General features: G+C 33.7%; 1 pseudogene across 1 annotated transcript; it reads right to left on the reverse strand.

The window, feature by feature from the left end:
- Window positions 1–11,208: 11,208 nt before the first annotated feature.
- On the reverse strand, window positions 11,209–12,830 carry LOC100267917 (probable glutathione S-transferase; annotated as a pseudogene). The gene is made up of 2 exons (XR_009465331.1): window positions 12,474–12,830; window positions 11,209–11,822 (listed from the first exon to the last, which is right to left on the reverse strand). The product of XR_009465331.1 is annotated as a probable glutathione S-transferase (transcript).
- Window positions 12,831–17,309: the final 4,479 nt, after the last annotated feature.

Here is a 17,309-nt window from a genome sequence, read left to right on the forward strand (position 1 = left end):
CCTTCTGATCAGATCCTCCATAGCCCTTCCACCCATTCCAGTGGTATGGAAAATCAGAGTCTCGTATCCTTCTTCTTTTGATAGCATATACACATGGAGCTGTAACTTCAATCATGGCTACACCAGTAGTAAACTTCCACTGCTACTTAGGGAATCTCTGGACGCCAGGAGCCTTCCAATCACCATTCCAGCCATCCTGTCATACCCCGTGATGCTCTGAGTTTGAGTATTACCAGAACTGCTACTGCAACTTGGGGCATAAAAACTTTAATTCCATCCTCTAAACTGTGGTTTCTCAATTCCAGAGACGAAAAGAGTGACTTTTGTATTGAGTGAATCCTCCATATTCTAAGAAGACGTATAAGTCTTCTTATCCTTATCCCCATTGTCAATGTACCTGCTATCTAAGAAGACAGCAGGGTGCTTCATTGCAAGAACAATATATCTCTCACCAATAGTAGATGATAAGATGTACTTCTTTCCATAGCTCCAACTGCAAGCACCACAGATTCCAGAGCATATCGCATGTGCATGAATTCAACAACTCGCATTCTCTTCCAGGCTGCTAAATTAGAAGCAACTGGCTACATACTTATCAATTCAATAGCATCCTGAAATTTATTACCAAAGACTTCATCGAATAGTACCCGCAGGGAGGTTTAAATAGAAAATCTTTCCAAAACAAAATTTTCAACAAAAAGGGTCAGACTGATTGTCTTCTCCAATTGCCGTAATTTCTTTTTCAGGCAACAACAATGAGGATTTTGAATTCCATAAATGAGCAGAATTGACATATGCGACAAAAGAGACAAGATCAAGTTGATAACATAAAGAATCAGAAAGGTCTACTGTGCAAGATACCTCCTCTGATTGATCACCTTATTGAGAAGGTTCTTCCAACCGAAGTATCTGGAACTTACTTGTTCGCAGAAGTCGCATCAATTTCCTTCTTTCTGTTCCTTATAGTAATTGCTAAGCCCGTATTGGATCCTTCGGTATACTGAAACTGTTTCAGAATATTCTAACACAATACATCAAGAATCTCTGAAAATTCTGAAACTACATTCCTAAAACCCGTGAACTACGTTTCCTCAAAAATAGCATCTCCCTGATTTGCATTAATCCCATTGCCATCACCAATCGTCTCTGCCCCAAATCTGTAATACGACCCAGAATCGGCACCGAACCCATCAATCCATCACTGGTATCCCGCAATTCTTCGTACTGCTCTAATAACTCAAGGCGTGATTCAAAACCCTAGTTCAAACCATCCTTTTTCAGTGCTACCCAAATCAATCACCTTCCTGACACTCTCTGAAACCCTCTGTTTTACAAGTCAAATTGCTTTCTCTGAGACCATTATTCTTACGGTCAGAAGCGCTTGGAAAATTGGAAAGGGTAGAAGTGATGTTGGCCAATGATAACGCGATCATTCGGAAGCAAGAGAAAATATTAGCTTGGCTTTAACCCATTTAGCTATGCTTGCAAATAACACCGGAGTTGCGATTCTGTACGAGCCATTGAATCCCATAGGATTAGAAAGGTCAAATCTGATGCCAATAAGACGTTACCTCCAGTCTCCACAATCCATTACAATACCTCGGAATCAATTATTTTTGAGTGGGATTGTTGCACAGTTCATCCCTCATATTGACACTTACATCATTCCTCGACGTATACCCAAATACAAGAGCAAGGGTTCGAACACCATGCGAGGAAAAGAATACAGATAAAAGATAAAAAAAATTGAAGTAAAACTTGGAGAAGGAAATGGCAGAAGGTGTTGATCAGTAAACATGGATAGCCCCCACTTCAGATATTAATCCATGGGCTAAAAACAGAGAGACAAATGCAGAATATGATTTAAATGAAGAACAGAATCTGATCACATTCAGGCATGGAGTTATATGCTTCCGAAGACATCAATGACAATCAAAACCAAAACAAGGCAAACAAGCAAGCAACCAATCTCAACAAAACAAATTGTGGCCCCTTTCGTCCACACAAAATCAACAATACCATTAAATATTCACGTGGAAAAAAATCAAACATAGGTCAGAATTCCAAAAGCAACGAGGTGCATACCTGGACAGCCTTGGTTGCAATTGCTCTTTTCGTTTCCTCTGTTCTTTTCCCCGACAAATTTTCCTCCAATGCCTGCTGCTCCAAAAAGAACCTCCTCAAATCTCCTCCCAATCCTCCAACGCGTGCTCTACCCCCAAAAAAAATCCTTCCCCCTCTTTTCCTTTTCTCACCTATATATATCACCCCTCAAGACCTAAATTTCTTTCCAAAAAGGAAAATTCTCCTATTTCCTTTCTTCTTTTCTTCCTTTTTTTAAATCTTCCAATCAAAAGCAATCTTCTCAATTTCAAATTCCCCTCCAAAACCTTCCAAGGAGAGTCCCACCTTCCTTAAACTCCAATGGTAAGTTTCCTTGCAAAAACATGAAAATCTTGAAGTTAAATCATTGAATGAATAAATAAGCAAGTAAATAAATTAGGAAACGGTAAAAATAAATAAAATGAAATAAAATAAAAATAAACCAATAAACAAAAAGTCGAGCCCAAAAGCCATGTAACCATGCAAGTCATACAAGTCACGCTAAAAATGTCCAAATGGGCCAAATGTATCTAAAAGCTATCCTAAAAAAAAAAAAAAAAAAACAAGAAAAGTCTAAGTCTAAGTTAGGGCTGCCAAGGGTCACAATAAAGGATCAAATAATTCCTCCACCAAAATCTCCGAGGTGACTCAGAAAAAGGTAAGTGGTATGAGTAGCCATGGGCCACCAAGGAACTATTTTGAAGCACTGAAAACGAACTTAAAGACATGTGCTAAAGGGACAAAATTGAGGGTCTACAATGACGCAATTGTAGGATGGAGTGGCTCAAGGGGTTGTGTATAAAATTTGAGTGGAATTGGCATGATTGACACTTCTTTTCATATTCCATACAATCCTTAACCATAGTTGGCCAATAGTATCCCATCCTTTTGATTCGAAAATGAAGTTTTGGCCCTGATTGGTGAGCCCTATAGATCTCAGAATGAGCTTCTTCAATTGCTTGATTTGTCTCTTCTCCTTCTAGGCATCGAAGAAGTACTCCATGGAATGAGCATCGATAAAGTGTTTCTTTGTAGTAAATGAAGTATGGAGCTCAATGTCGTATTTATGTTCAATGCCTTAGTTCATCAAGTAACTTCACATGCTCTAAGTAGTCAATTAATGGTTGTCGCCAATCTTCGTTGTCAATAGTAAATACCGATGTAGCGTTTACTTCTTCTTGTTGTAATAGTGGCAATGGCGGCAGTACCCACTTATGGCAAAGAGTGATGTGTATAGTCTCGTCCTTAAGCAGTGTCAAACTTGCAACTAGATTAGCTAGAGCATCTGCCATTTAGTTTTCTTTCATGGAATATGAACTAAAGAGGTTCGCTCAAACTTTTCCATCAGTTGGGTAGCATATTGGAAGTAAGGAACTAAGTCATCACTTTTAACCTTATACAAGGCTAGAAGTTGATTGATTACCAACTTAGAATCCCCACATATCTCTAAGCTTGTGATTTTCATTTCAATCGCTATTTGTAGTTCAATAATTAAGGCTTGGTATTTAGCAACGTTGTTAGAGCATCTCTCACTAAGAACAAATGAATATGGTAGTATCTATCTTTGTTGTGAGACAAATACAACATCTGCACCTGTTCCATCATAACGTGCTGACCTGAACATCATTCACGAAGGAAAAACATCAACATAAAAGATCTCCTCATCGGGGAAGTCATCTAAAATTTTTCATGTTGCAAGGATAGGATGATCTGCCAAGAAGTCTGCGTTGTCCTTTGATTACCTTTTAAGGAATGTAGATTATTTCATACTCAGTGAGTAACAACCCCCATCTTGCTAATCGTCTTGAAATAACTGGCTTTGATAGCACATACTTAATGGGATCAACGTGTGCTATTAAGTGTACTGTGTATGCCTGCATGTAATGTATTAGCTTTTTTGTCGAGAAGATTAAAGCAAGACAAGTTTTCTCTATTAGGGAGTAATTTAGTTCTGATCCCATTAGAGTTTGACTTAAGTAATACAATGTATTTTCTTTGTTCTCCTCGTTTTGTTGTGCAAACAATGCTCCAAGAGAGCATTTTTGTGCGGCAATGTAGAGTATCAATGGCTTCCCTGCCATAAGAGCACCTAAGATTGGTGGATTAGCCAAATACTTTTTTATTCTCTCAAAGGGATTATGACAAGCTTTGTCCCAAACAAATGGGACATCTTTCTTCATAAGTTGGTTGAAGGATTGACATCGTCCTACAAGATTTGAAATAAATCGTCGAATAAAAGTAAGACGTCCTTGAAGACTTCTAAGTTCTTAAAGATTCCTCAGCTCTGGCATAGCTCGAATGGTTGCGATCTTAGATTGATCCACTTCAATGCCACGGTGTCGAACAATAAAATAGAAACTTACTAGAAGTAACACCAAAAGCACATTTGAGTAGGTTCATAAGTTGGTACCTTCTTAACCTGTCAAACACCATACGAAGATCTTGCAGGTGGTCTTCTCTCTTCTTAGACTTGACCACCAGTTCATCAACATAGCACTCGACATTCTTATGAAGCATGTCATCAAATATTTTCTGCATGGCATGTTGATACGTTGCATCTGCATTATTTAGTCTTAAAGGCATCACTTTGTAACAGTAAATACCCTTTAGAGTACAAAATGCAGTAAGTTCTTCATCCCCTGGCACCATTTGTATTTGGTTATACCCCAATGATCCATCCATGAAGGATAAAGTTCCATGACCTGTAGTTGCATCAACCATAAGCTTAATAATTAGTAATGGGAAGTCATCTTTTGGGCAAGCATTGTTTAAATCTCTAAAATTTACACAGACACGGATCTACCCATTCTTTTTCTTCACTGGAACAATGTTCGCAATCCATGTCGGGTACTTTACCTCCTTAATAAAACCAACTTCAATCAATTTGAAAATTTTCGTTTCTATTTGCGAAACAAGTTCTGGTCAAAATCGTCTTTGGGCTTGCTTAATCAATCGGACACCATGTTTCACCGTGAGTTAATGTACTACAACTTTTGGATCAAGACCTGACATTTCTTTGTACGACCATGCAAAGACATCTTTATAATTGAGTAACAATTCAAAATAACTTTTCTCTTCAGAAGGACTTAAAAGCATACTTACATAAATTGGCCTTGGGTCCTCATTTGTACCTAAATTGAGCTCTTTTAACTCATCTACAGTGGCCTGCCCCCCGTCCTCAAATACTTGAGGAGCTTCTCATAGTTCATCTTCTAAAAACTCTGAATTAGAGTCAACTTCTACTGTAATATGGTAGTTACTGTGTGTCAAACTTTATTTAACATCTTTAGGGCATCCCTCGTCCGACTGCTTGGTGATCACGATGGTATGTCATTTTAATTTTAACTAGCCATTAGTACAAATTTCCCAAGTTGAATGGTGTTTCATCCTTGATGGGATTAAACTTCTTATTTTTGCATTCTTATTTAGTTCACTACACTACTTCTTATTGGGATTTTGTCGTCGTGACTTTTGGGTAGAGTATTAATCCTTCGTTGTATTGACCTTTGTGGAATATGTGCTAAATTACATTATACTTGGTTAAAATCGCCCAACCTAGTGAACACTGAAGCTCATGTAATTAGAGCTTCAATCCGATCAAATATTGAAATTCGAGAAGGAGAGTTAGACCCACTACTCTCCTCCATGTCTTCTACAATGATATGTTGTGTACTTGCCTTAGTCTTCTTAGTCTTAACTAAAATTTTGATAGGCTCAAAAGGTACAAACCCTAAACCTGCACTAGAAGGTTTGACTGCATACCCTTGTTGTTTCAACTTTTTTTGAGTTTCGTTAAAGTCATGCATCTTTTCACCTGTAGTCTCGAGGCTAAGTTCTCCTAATCGTGATGACGAAGTGAAGTAATACCTTGCCTTGGCTAATAACTTGTAAGTCTTAGGGTTGAACTCCTCATTTATTCTTTTACCAGGAAAGAATTCTTGCTTTGTTTGATCTCTTGAGGTTTTGTTGGATTTTTGTGTTTCATCCCTAGAGATAAGTTGTAAGTTTGGAAGAGGAATGGTCGTATCTTCTTTCAAGACTTAAAGGTCCCCATTTTCCAATCCTCAGGGTTGTACTTTGTTTTTGTCTTCTATGAAAAATGGTTGACCCTCACTTCGTCGAGATATTGGGATGTACCTAAAAACTAGGAAAGTAGTGAGAATTGTCAAGTCCAATGTCAATTTTTTTGAAAATTTCTCTTTTTTTTTTATTTGAGTCATCATTTGTTATGAAATTTCCCTGCTGATGTCAACTTACATAGCTCAACTTTTTCCTTAAGTTTAGCATTCCCAGTGGAGAGAATAATCGCAAGAAGGACTTCCTGCATAACATCATTTTCTATGTAAAATTTAGCATCAACAAAATAAGACTCGACTTCTGTAAATGGCTTAGTATCAGTCTATACTACCTTTACCCCTCCTCTATAGAATTTGAAACACTAGTATAGTGTCGAAAGAATTACCCCATTCTCATGAAGTCATGGTCGCTCGAGTAATAAGTTGTAAAATGTTTTGCAATGATTACATGAAACAATGTGTTCGAACTCAATTCACCTGTAACAAGCTCTAGGTGAATCATACCAATAGCTCGTTGTCCCCCTTGATTAAAGCCTTAGATCATTAGGCGACTCTGAGTTAGTTCTTTTGTAGCAATCCTGAGTCATTTCATTGTTGCTTTAGGCATGATATTTATTCCAAACCCTTCATCAATTAAAATGCAAGTGATATTTTGTTCCCGTATGTACCTAGTAACAAACAGGGGTCGATTATGTGGTTTTGACCCTAACTGAAGGTCTTCGTTAGTAAAAATGATGGCTGCACAACATTTGGCACAATTGTGGCTTTCATCCTCAAGTCTTTTTGCCCCCTTTATTTTGGTGGCATAGAGTGTTGGATCCTTAAGTACTTGAATCAACACATTTTGTATCTCATTAGGTAGTTGTAGCATTTCGTGGCTACTAAATAGTGAGAGTAGGTGTTGTAGGCTTGCTACAACCCCCTCTTCTTCCTTAGTTTTTCTTGACTCAACACCAAGAATGTTTTCCTCATCTTCACTTAACCCCTCTTCTTTTGAAGTCTCTTAGCAAGAGACCATATGAGTTGATACTGCCACCCTTTTATCAAAGAACCCTAGAGGGAAGTATTTCTCTAGGGTGATAGGGGTGATGAGTTTCTGGACCAAAAAGTCGTCTATTTGTACAATCGCTTGTTTTCTTTTAAGATTCTTTTTTTCTTTCTTCTTTAAATGTTGGTGAGTATTCCACTCATGTCATTCCCTCCTAAGAAGGTTAGGGTATGAATGCGACCCTTGCTTCTTGCAAAGTCTTCTTCGTGTCACCAATATCCAACCTTCTTCGTCATATGACATTGATTTATTATCAGAGCAAAGGCGAAGAAGGCTATCCTAACATGACACTTATGTTTGCTTTGGTTTTGGTGACTCACATTGAATAGTATTGCCACATGTCCCTAGTTTCTTAAGTGGAACATGTAATGGAACAGGATCAAATGACTCAAATGTGACTATAGCATGATTTGACTCTACTACTTCATCCAGATCTAAATGAATTCTTCTTTGCTTTGCAAGTTTCATTATGAGATCTTTTAAAATGAAACATTTCTCCATAGGATGACTAACAATTCGATGGTAATGATAGTAGATTGGATCATTAACACGACCCATTCTTTTTGGATGCTTACACTCAAGTAACTTAATAACCTTTTTTTGGAGCAAGTCTTCCAACATGTTAGGCACATCAAAGTCAGGAAAAGGATACTTCTTCTCCTCTAATTCCTTCAAGATGAATTGACACATCTTATTTTCCTGGGTTAGTCTGACCTCTTTTACTTCCTTTTTTTTATCTCTTGCTGAGATTTTGACAAGAGTTATATTTATTGTCATTGACTCCTGAATAGGTTTCTTTGAGGTCTTGTCACTCATTTTCCCATCATGTCTTTCTCTTTATCGATCAATGGTAAGGTCCTTCTTAGAACCATGGTTGTCTATGTTGAGCTCTATGTCATGTGCTTTGGTAGCTAATTCTTCAAATGTATGAGGTTGTATCCCTTAGAGAATGTATAGGAGACCCCAATGCATTCCTTGTATGCACATTTCCATGGTCAATACCTCAGATAATCTATCTTTGTAGTCAAGGCTTAAGGAATGTCAATAATTGATATAGTTTATAATCGGCTTGTCTTTCCATTGCTTAGTGTTAGTAAGTTCCATCATGCTTACAGTTCGTCGGGTGTTATAGAAACTATTGAGGAATTCACATTCCATTTGGTCTCAATTATCGATACACTTAAGTGTAAGGTCTATGTACCAATCGAAAGCATTCCTTCGAATAAAACGGACGAATTGTTTAACTAATAAGTCACCATCTGTACCTGCATTGTTACAAGTTTCAATGAAATGGGCAATATATTGTTTTGGATTTCCCTTCCAATCAAATGATTGAAATTTTGCAAATGATTGAAATTTTGGAGGTTGATAACCCACAGGCATACGTAGGTTATCAATCCTCTTAGTGTAACGTTTTGAGTACATGAGCGTACTCTGTAAGGGTCCACTGTACTGCACTCTAATGGTGTTAGTTATCATGTACTGAAGTTGTTGGATAGATAATGATGCCATTGAGGCAGATTCCGCCATTTGTCTCTCAACTTGGATTGTCCTATACGCATGTGGTGCATCATCGAGAAGAGATGCAACATTCAGAAAGTGGTTGAGTCCTTGACTTGACTCACCCATATTTTGTACTTGTGCCTCAACCTTATTTATGAGGGAGGCTATTTGCATATCCTTCTCCTCAACCATTTTGGTGAGTTTGGCGATGCCATGAGCCATCTCTACTAATTGTTCCTCTACAAATGTAGTGCCAGTTGCCATTACCAGCATAGTCATCGAGAAGGGAGAAGTAAAAGAGTCGAAACGATTGGAGTAGTTTTCCTCCTTTGACATTCCAGCTGGCGACTCGGAGTATGAGCCGGTGCTAGAGTTAGAATCGATAACAGAGCTAGGAGATTTATCCTAAGTCCTGTAGTGTTGAAGTGAGTTTTCCCCTACTACGAGGACTATGGCTCTTTGCCCCTAGAGAGACCAATGTGATGAGTGGCTGGTGCTCATCACACGTTCTTACCGATTTTAGCAAACAAGCAAACTCACTTATTTGTTTTGTTGAGAGTGAAGATGTTGATTTTGCTTTGCTATGAGTCATGGGGCCCATAGCGGCGTCATGTGTTGATTGTGCAATGATGATCTTGTCATTGCCCTTGTTTACATGCACAACTTGAGTTCTTTTGGGTGTCATCAATGAAGTAGAGATCAATCTTCTAAAAAGAGACGAGAGGCAAAGAAGTCTCGCTGGGCGTGCTAGAAATTTGTACCCACAAATTTCATAAATGGTCCTACCAAATTAACAAAATAAATAGGAAAATAATGCGAACAAAACATTTATTAAAATTGAAAATATTGTGGGTAAAATCTCAAAATAATATTCTTTCCAAAATAATTTTCCCCCCTAATTCTTTTGCCTTAATCACACTTTGGAAGACGACGATGACGTTTTCTTGATTTCAAAGATCAATCGAGGGTCACAAGTGGCTTATTCCCGAATGAACTCGTTAAATGGCAAAGAATGCGTTTAGCAGTTCTACCATTTACCAAACTTGCAGAGAAATTTGATGAAACTTTTTCTTTTGTTATGAAACCTTTTTTTCCTGTACAAAATTGCCTTTGGATTTTCTCCTTAGGATTTTCCTTTCTGAATTTTTTTTTTATTTCTCAATTTCTTCATCTCCTTTCTTGAAAGAAGACACCTCTATTTATAGGTGAAGATATGGAATTTGAATTTCAAATTCTCGGAGTTTAGTTGCTTAATTCAAGGGATTTAGTTCCTTGATTTTAGCAAATTTTCTTCTCCCAAGAGGTTTTATCAACAAGATAATAATAATAATAATAATAATAATAATTTTCTTATTATTATTATTATTATCCTTTTTATAGTTGGAGATTAAGGAAACTTATCCATAAGAGGATATATATTTTTTTTTTTATTCATTTTGAAGACCAAATTAGTGGTAATTTAATCCACTAATTTTTTTTATGTCTACAGAGTAGTACCCTTTTTTCCAAGGATTTGTGTTGATCAGTGTTATAGTGAAATAACACCATCTCAATTCACATTATTTCCTCATCACATATGACGTTGAGCATGTAATGAATAGTAACAAACCTCGCCGTAAACCAAAGAAGAGTGATACATTTTTCCTACCATGGTAGAACTTAAAGACAAGTGATACATTCTTCCCACCATAGTAGTACTTTTAACATAGTAGATTTTTCATAAATGAGTGGTACCCTCTTTTTCTAAGGGTTGTGTTGATCGGTGTTGTTGCATAATAACATTCACTCATTTCACGTTATTTCATCATTACCTAATACGTTGAGCACATAACAAATGGAAACATACCTTAAACCAAAGAAGAATAGTACAACATTCACACTACAATGATACTTTTAATACAATTTAGTGGTGTTTTTTATTTATAAAAGAGTGGTATTCATTTTTTCAAGGGTTGTGTTGATCAATGTTACATTAACACCCTTTGAATTCACGTTATTTCACCATTAATAAGACATCTAGCACATAAATGATGGTAACATATCTTAGTTTAAACCAAAAAAGAGTGATACATCCTTCCTACCATAATATTACTTTCAACATTTTATTTATTTATTGTTATATTAAAATTTTTCTTATTAATTATTTATTTTATATTATTATTTTATATTTAAAACATCTATAAATAATTAAAATCAATAAATATGAGAAAATGGAATAGAGAAAAAAAATTGAAAATAGAAAATTTTCATGAAGATAATTTTATGGAAGATATATATATATTCTTGTGAAAAAGAAAAAAAAATCAACAACGACATGCTCTTTGACTTCTCATATCAAAGTTTTTTTTAAAAAAAAAAAAATATGGTAATAAGAGCAGGTTAGATATGTGCATTTCATGACTCACTTCTATCTATTTCTATCTAGGGCATGTCTTAACCAATTTGTCTTAATAGTTGTTCATGTGGACACGATGGAAATGTAGTCAAAGACTTTTATTTCTTTAATACAGGAACACGTCTCTAGTCCAAAACAAATTCAAAACATTTATTTCCAACAACATAGCTCAGCAAACCCATATCACTTAGCAAACTTAAGCAAACACTCCTCTTACATTACCAATACAACACTACTCAATAGAGCATAGACCGTGATATTTCCCTTTTATTCAATACCAAACTTCTTTCTCATCCACGTGACAAAGTCATGGACCTTGCGGGGTCTTCGAGAGAGGACCCATGTGCCCCTTCTACTCTATACCAAACTTCTTTCTCAACACCACGACAAAGCCATGGACCTTGTGGGGGTCTGCAAGAGAAGACGACACGCTCTCCCTTTCCATGCACCTCTTGGTCCAAGCGATCAACTTGGGGCACTCCGCCTCTATGCTGAAGTTGCCAAAGGTCTCGTATGCATAAAACCAGCAAGAGAAGGTCACCAGAGCCACATCTACAAACCCAATTTTTTCACCACCGAAGTAAGGCTTCTCTCCAAGCTCTCCTTCCAAAAGCTTAAGGCACTCTATGAATTCCTTCTTGGCTGTTTCCTGCTCTTCTCCTTTGGTTGACCATATCTTCCTTCCAAGTTCATAGAGCTGTGGAAAATAATGGAGTCAAAGAGAGAAGGATTATTTTTTTTGGAGAATTTCATCAAGTTTCAAATTCTGTAAAGTTGGACAAGTTTATTAAGGACTCTTCCGCATAGAAATATCATTTGCTAAGAATAAAATGAAGTGCCGGTGGAAGAAAAAAGATCAGAATCAGCTGAAAGAATGTATCATTTGCTGAAGTTTTTCCCCTCAAATTGGGTTTCAGAAAATGAGAAGAAAGAGATCAAAGAAACAGAACATATATTAAAACAACTGTTGTGCAAGATGTTGAACAGCAAGATAACAAAAAACCAAACACCTTTCTTTAAATATCTGGTTTATGTATTCGCCTTGCTTGGGGAAAAAAGGTATTCTTGAGATCTGTTTTTCCTGATGGAACGAACAGAATTCGTATTCAACATAAACAAGAAATTTAAACCCATATCAGAAATGCAGAGTATAGTCTTGTTGAACAAACAGCAAGGAGAATCAGTAAAAGTTCTAGTTTGGAACCCCAAAGCCCACAAAACTCAATATCAGAAGGGAACGTGTGAAGAAACCCAGCATTTTGGACAAATCCCTCACCATAATCAAAATCTGAGTCAATCGCCATGAATCAATGGAAAAGAATGCTTTAAATCAACAGCAAAGGCATACCTTCTTGTCTATGTAGTCCGCCCAGAACCTGGCCTGAGCTCTCTAGTATGGGTCACTGGGCAAAAGCAGAGATTTATCGTACCAAACCTCATCAATACACTGAACTATTATCAGAGACTCACAAATGGGCTTTCCATTGTGGATCAGAACTGGGATTTTCTTATGAACTGGGTTCATCTCAAGAAGCAAAGGGCTCTTGTTCCACAGGTCCTCCTCTCTATATTCATACTTGAGACCCTTCTCTGCCAGGGCAACTCTGACCCTCATACCAAACATGCTAGGCCGGAAATCCAACACGATAATCTCGTCTGCCATTGCTACTAATGTGATTGATAAATTCAAACTCTTTTAAGTATTGATGAACAACACGGGAAATTGCTGAGTATTTATAGCAAATTTCAGAGAGTGGGTTAAACCCTTGGATACTTCTAGGAGGTGGTGATGCTCATTCCTTATCTCAGCTTTCATTTTCATTTTCCTTTCTAAATTATATTCTATCTCGGTTTCGTATCTCTCCAGAACTTGCGAATTATGGAAACTTTTGTTATGGCATGGTAAAATATAGAAGCGTCCCGATAGTTGGTTGCTTCCACGACATCTCATTGCTTTGATCATTCCACGTCATCGCTTTCGCCAGCCCTGTCAATTAAGTACACTGGTCCTCCGCATAATTTCCACCACAAAAATGATGTTGCAAGGAAAAAAATGATATTGTAGGGAAAAGAAAATAGAACTTGCATACTTTTAGATCGACAAGTCACTATTGGTCCCTTCCTTAGTTCTTAGATTCCTGAAATTAAATAAATATTTAAACTTTATGTGTATTTTAAATATTTAAAATTTCAGTGGTGATTGTATTTTTATCTAAGATCTAAATTTGTTTTAAATTTGAATAAATTAAGTATTGTTAAATATTTAAATTTTTTATATTTTAATTATTAGTAAATGTTAAAAAATATTAAATTACTTATCTTTTACATTACAAAAATATTTACAAAATAATATTATTTTATTTCTTGTTAAATTAGTTTGCAATCAACATATTTTTAAATATTTAAATATCATAATTCATTAACATATTAAAATTTTATAATAAATAATTATGTAATTGATAAGAAATTGGTAGTATGATAATAAGTATAATTATGGGGTGTTTGGTAAAACTCAATAATTATTACTCAATGACTTAAGTTGATTTTAAGTAAAATTATATTGAAGTTATTGACTTAAAACTTATTACTTAATTTTTACTTTAAATATTAAGATTTTTTAATAAAATTAATTTAAAATTTATTCTAAATCATCAAATTAATATACTTACCCCCATAAATTATAATGAGGGTAAATGAGATCAAGTAATGATGGAAGTTGTATAATAGCAAAATAAATCGTGGAACTAAGATAAATGAGGGTAAAAAGATAAAATGAAAACATGAATTTAAGAATAAATTAATTATTTTTACTTATTACTTAAAGTTGTTTTTTACTTTAAGTCATACCATTAAATTATTTTACCAACTATATTTAATTTATTTAATAACTTGAATTAAGTTATTAAATTGATTTACCAAATACCCACTTAGACTTGTTAGAAACTATTAGAACTTTTCTAAGTTAGTATATGTTTAGATTTGAAGATTTGAGATTGAAATATGTATTCTTTTCTAAATTAATTCATTGATTTTTGGAATTTTATCTCCGAAGGGGTATCAAATTTTAATTTATATTTTTAAAAATTATTAATTCTAATAAATATTTAGATGAATGTGAATTATGCTTTAGAATTTTGATTAAAAAAATCTTATTAGAATTGATAATTATTTTTATTTTTTATAAAGCTGAATTTTTAAAATTTATATTAAATATTTTTCTAATTTAAATTTTATGATTTTTAGTGTAATTTATTTTTATTTTTGAATGAGTAATCAATAATAATTTGCAAAATTCAATCTTATTAAGGATGGGATAATTTATGGGGTAAAAATAATGGAAACATGTGGGGATTTGAAATTTTGTAAATTTATCTTTTAGCTATCAATTTATGAAAAAAATTTAAATCTGATTTTTCCTTAAAAAAATGAAAAATGAAAATGAAAAAAAAAATCAAATATATTTGATGCTTTTTGTGAATGACAACTTTGTCAATTTATAATAAATTTATTTCTCACTCAAATTATATAAAATTAACATAGTTTAACTATTTTTTAAAACAAGTTATCTATTCTTTTTTAAAGGAATTTAGTTTAAATTTTTGTGAAATTTTGTATTTAAGCAAGTACTCTTAATTAATGATTAAAAGCCTTTTTTATTTTTTACTTTTTCCCCATAAAGAATTAAATATTATAATTAATCCTAGTTTTTTCAAACTCTTATAAATAGGAAACTTGGGTCAATGAAATGGATACCTCAAAGTTATTTTAGAACTCTATCTCTTCTCTAATTCTAGTCTCTCCAAAAGAAAACTCTTATTATAAGTTTTTGTATAAGATTCAAACACTAAAAGGACAAACTTATTCTCATAAAATATCTTTTTTCTCCTCTAAAAGGTATGTGATAAACTTCTACTTTTGTATTATTTTCTATTTAATTTATCCTTTTTTCGATGAAGAAACTTGAAAATATTTTTTTTATAGACAAAAATTATGAAAAAAAATCACAACTAGAAGTTATAAAAAAATATGTAAAATATGTACAATTGTATAGCCAAAGGTTATATGAGAAATTATAAAGTTATAAAAATATAAAGAATGACTTACACGTAATTTCTAATTTCTTTTAATTATAATGATATAACCAAATGTTACACAAAACAAAATTGTATAGTTAGAAGTTAAATAATGAATATTTCATAGCCTAAAGATATATACAAATTTACACATTTTTGTTATGATAAAAATAATCCATAGCCAAAAGCTATGTAAGCTATCAATTCGTAATTTTTATTTTGTTAATACTACATGATGTTCATGCATTTTTTTTACCATAGTTATAATAATCCTTTAGAGATAAAATATAACAAAATCTTAAATCGTTATGTTTTTATTAATGAATATTAACCTGATAAAATATTGTTAGATAATTTTATTCATTTATTTATAATTCATTTTGGTAAATTGAAATATTATTCCAATTAAATTATTTCAAATATAGTTTTCAAATAATGTCAAATCTTACCAAGTTTGAGTTTGTTACACTCCCTATTTCAGGCAAACTATTTATATGGATTCTAGATGCTAAAATTCACCTAAACAATATGAATCTTGAAAAGACCATTAAAAAATAAAATGAGGCATCCTCACAAGATCGTACTAGAGCATTAATATTCCTTCATTATCACATTGATGAAGGAATAAAAGGTGAATTCCTTACAATCAAAGAATTTTCATCCTTTGAAATAATCTAATGGAATGATACTTTGATCCTTTGGAATAATATAACATAATGATATGGCCACCACGAGATTGTAATCCTTCCAAAAGCACATCATGATTAGATGCACTTGAGATTACAAAATTTCAAGTCTGTCAATGACCACAACTCGACTTTATTCAAAAGTTGTTCACAATTTATATGGAGAAAAAATCATTAAAGAATAATGAACACCATTTTTCATGCCTCGAATGTACTCCTATGGCAACGATATCAAGAACATCATTTCACTAAATATTTTGAATTAGTTTAATGTCTTCTTATGGCTAAACAAAATAATGAACTTCTACCGAAGAATCATCAACCTCATACTATTAGGTATGTGTCATTGCTAGAAGCAACTGTCACATCCGTCCAAGCTCCTAGACATTGAGTTGGACTTGGACGTGAACAAGGCTAAGGACACAATCATGGTCGTGGTAAACATAATTCTTGGTACCATGGTAATTATAGTCATTAGAATAGAAAAAACAATTCAAACCATTAGAAGTGGAATAATTCAAAGGCACAACCTAAAAAGGATATATCTATATATATATATATATATATATATATATATATATATATATATATATATATATATATATATATATATATATATATATATATATATATATATAATCACAAAACAAACATGATAGTAAGAATGAATGCTATAGATATGGTATGAAAAGATACTAGTCATGTACCTATCATATTTCCATATGTTAAAAAAATTGTACATAGGTTTTAGAAATGCCCAATCAAATAAGGGAAAGCCTCAAACATTCCAACACTTCCATATGTTAATATTGAGATCCTAATAAGGATGTATATTGTCATGGTTCACCTTAAAAAAATTGCATGTATGTTTCTTAAGGATGTATGTAGGATTTAGAAATGACCTACAAGGAACAGGAAGACCTCAAATTCATTATGAGGCTTCTATAATTTAATATTTAGACCTAAATAAGAATGAATAGAACCATGGTCCACCTTAAAAGAAAAGGTTTTTTTTTTTTTTTTTTTTGAAGAATTTACATACTTTGTTTAAGAATGTGCATATTTTTCTTAAAGATGTACGTAGACTTTAAAAATGACCAACGAGGAATGGGAAGCCTCAAAATTATTACAAGGCTTCCATAAGTTAATATTAAAACCTAAATAAGGCAAAATAAGGTCACAATCTCCTTTAAAAAAAACGCACATATTTTGTTTTTTTAAGAACGTACATGTTTTCCATAAAAATATATGTATTTTTTCTTAAGGATGTTCTTATGGTTTAGAAAAGCCTAACAAGGTAAGGAAAGACCTTTAATTCATTCTCAGGCTTCCATAAGTGAATACCTAGACCTAAATAAGGTCAAATAGGATTATAGTCTTAAGATAGAGCTCTTAAAAGCATAACATGGTGTATTAAATTTGAAA

The sequence above is a fragment of the Vitis vinifera genome, chromosome 19 (assembly GCF_030704535.1).
Source record: "Vitis vinifera cultivar Pinot Noir 40024 chromosome 19, ASM3070453v1".
Lineage (NCBI taxonomy): Eukaryota > Viridiplantae > Streptophyta > Magnoliopsida > Vitales > Vitaceae > Vitis > Vitis vinifera.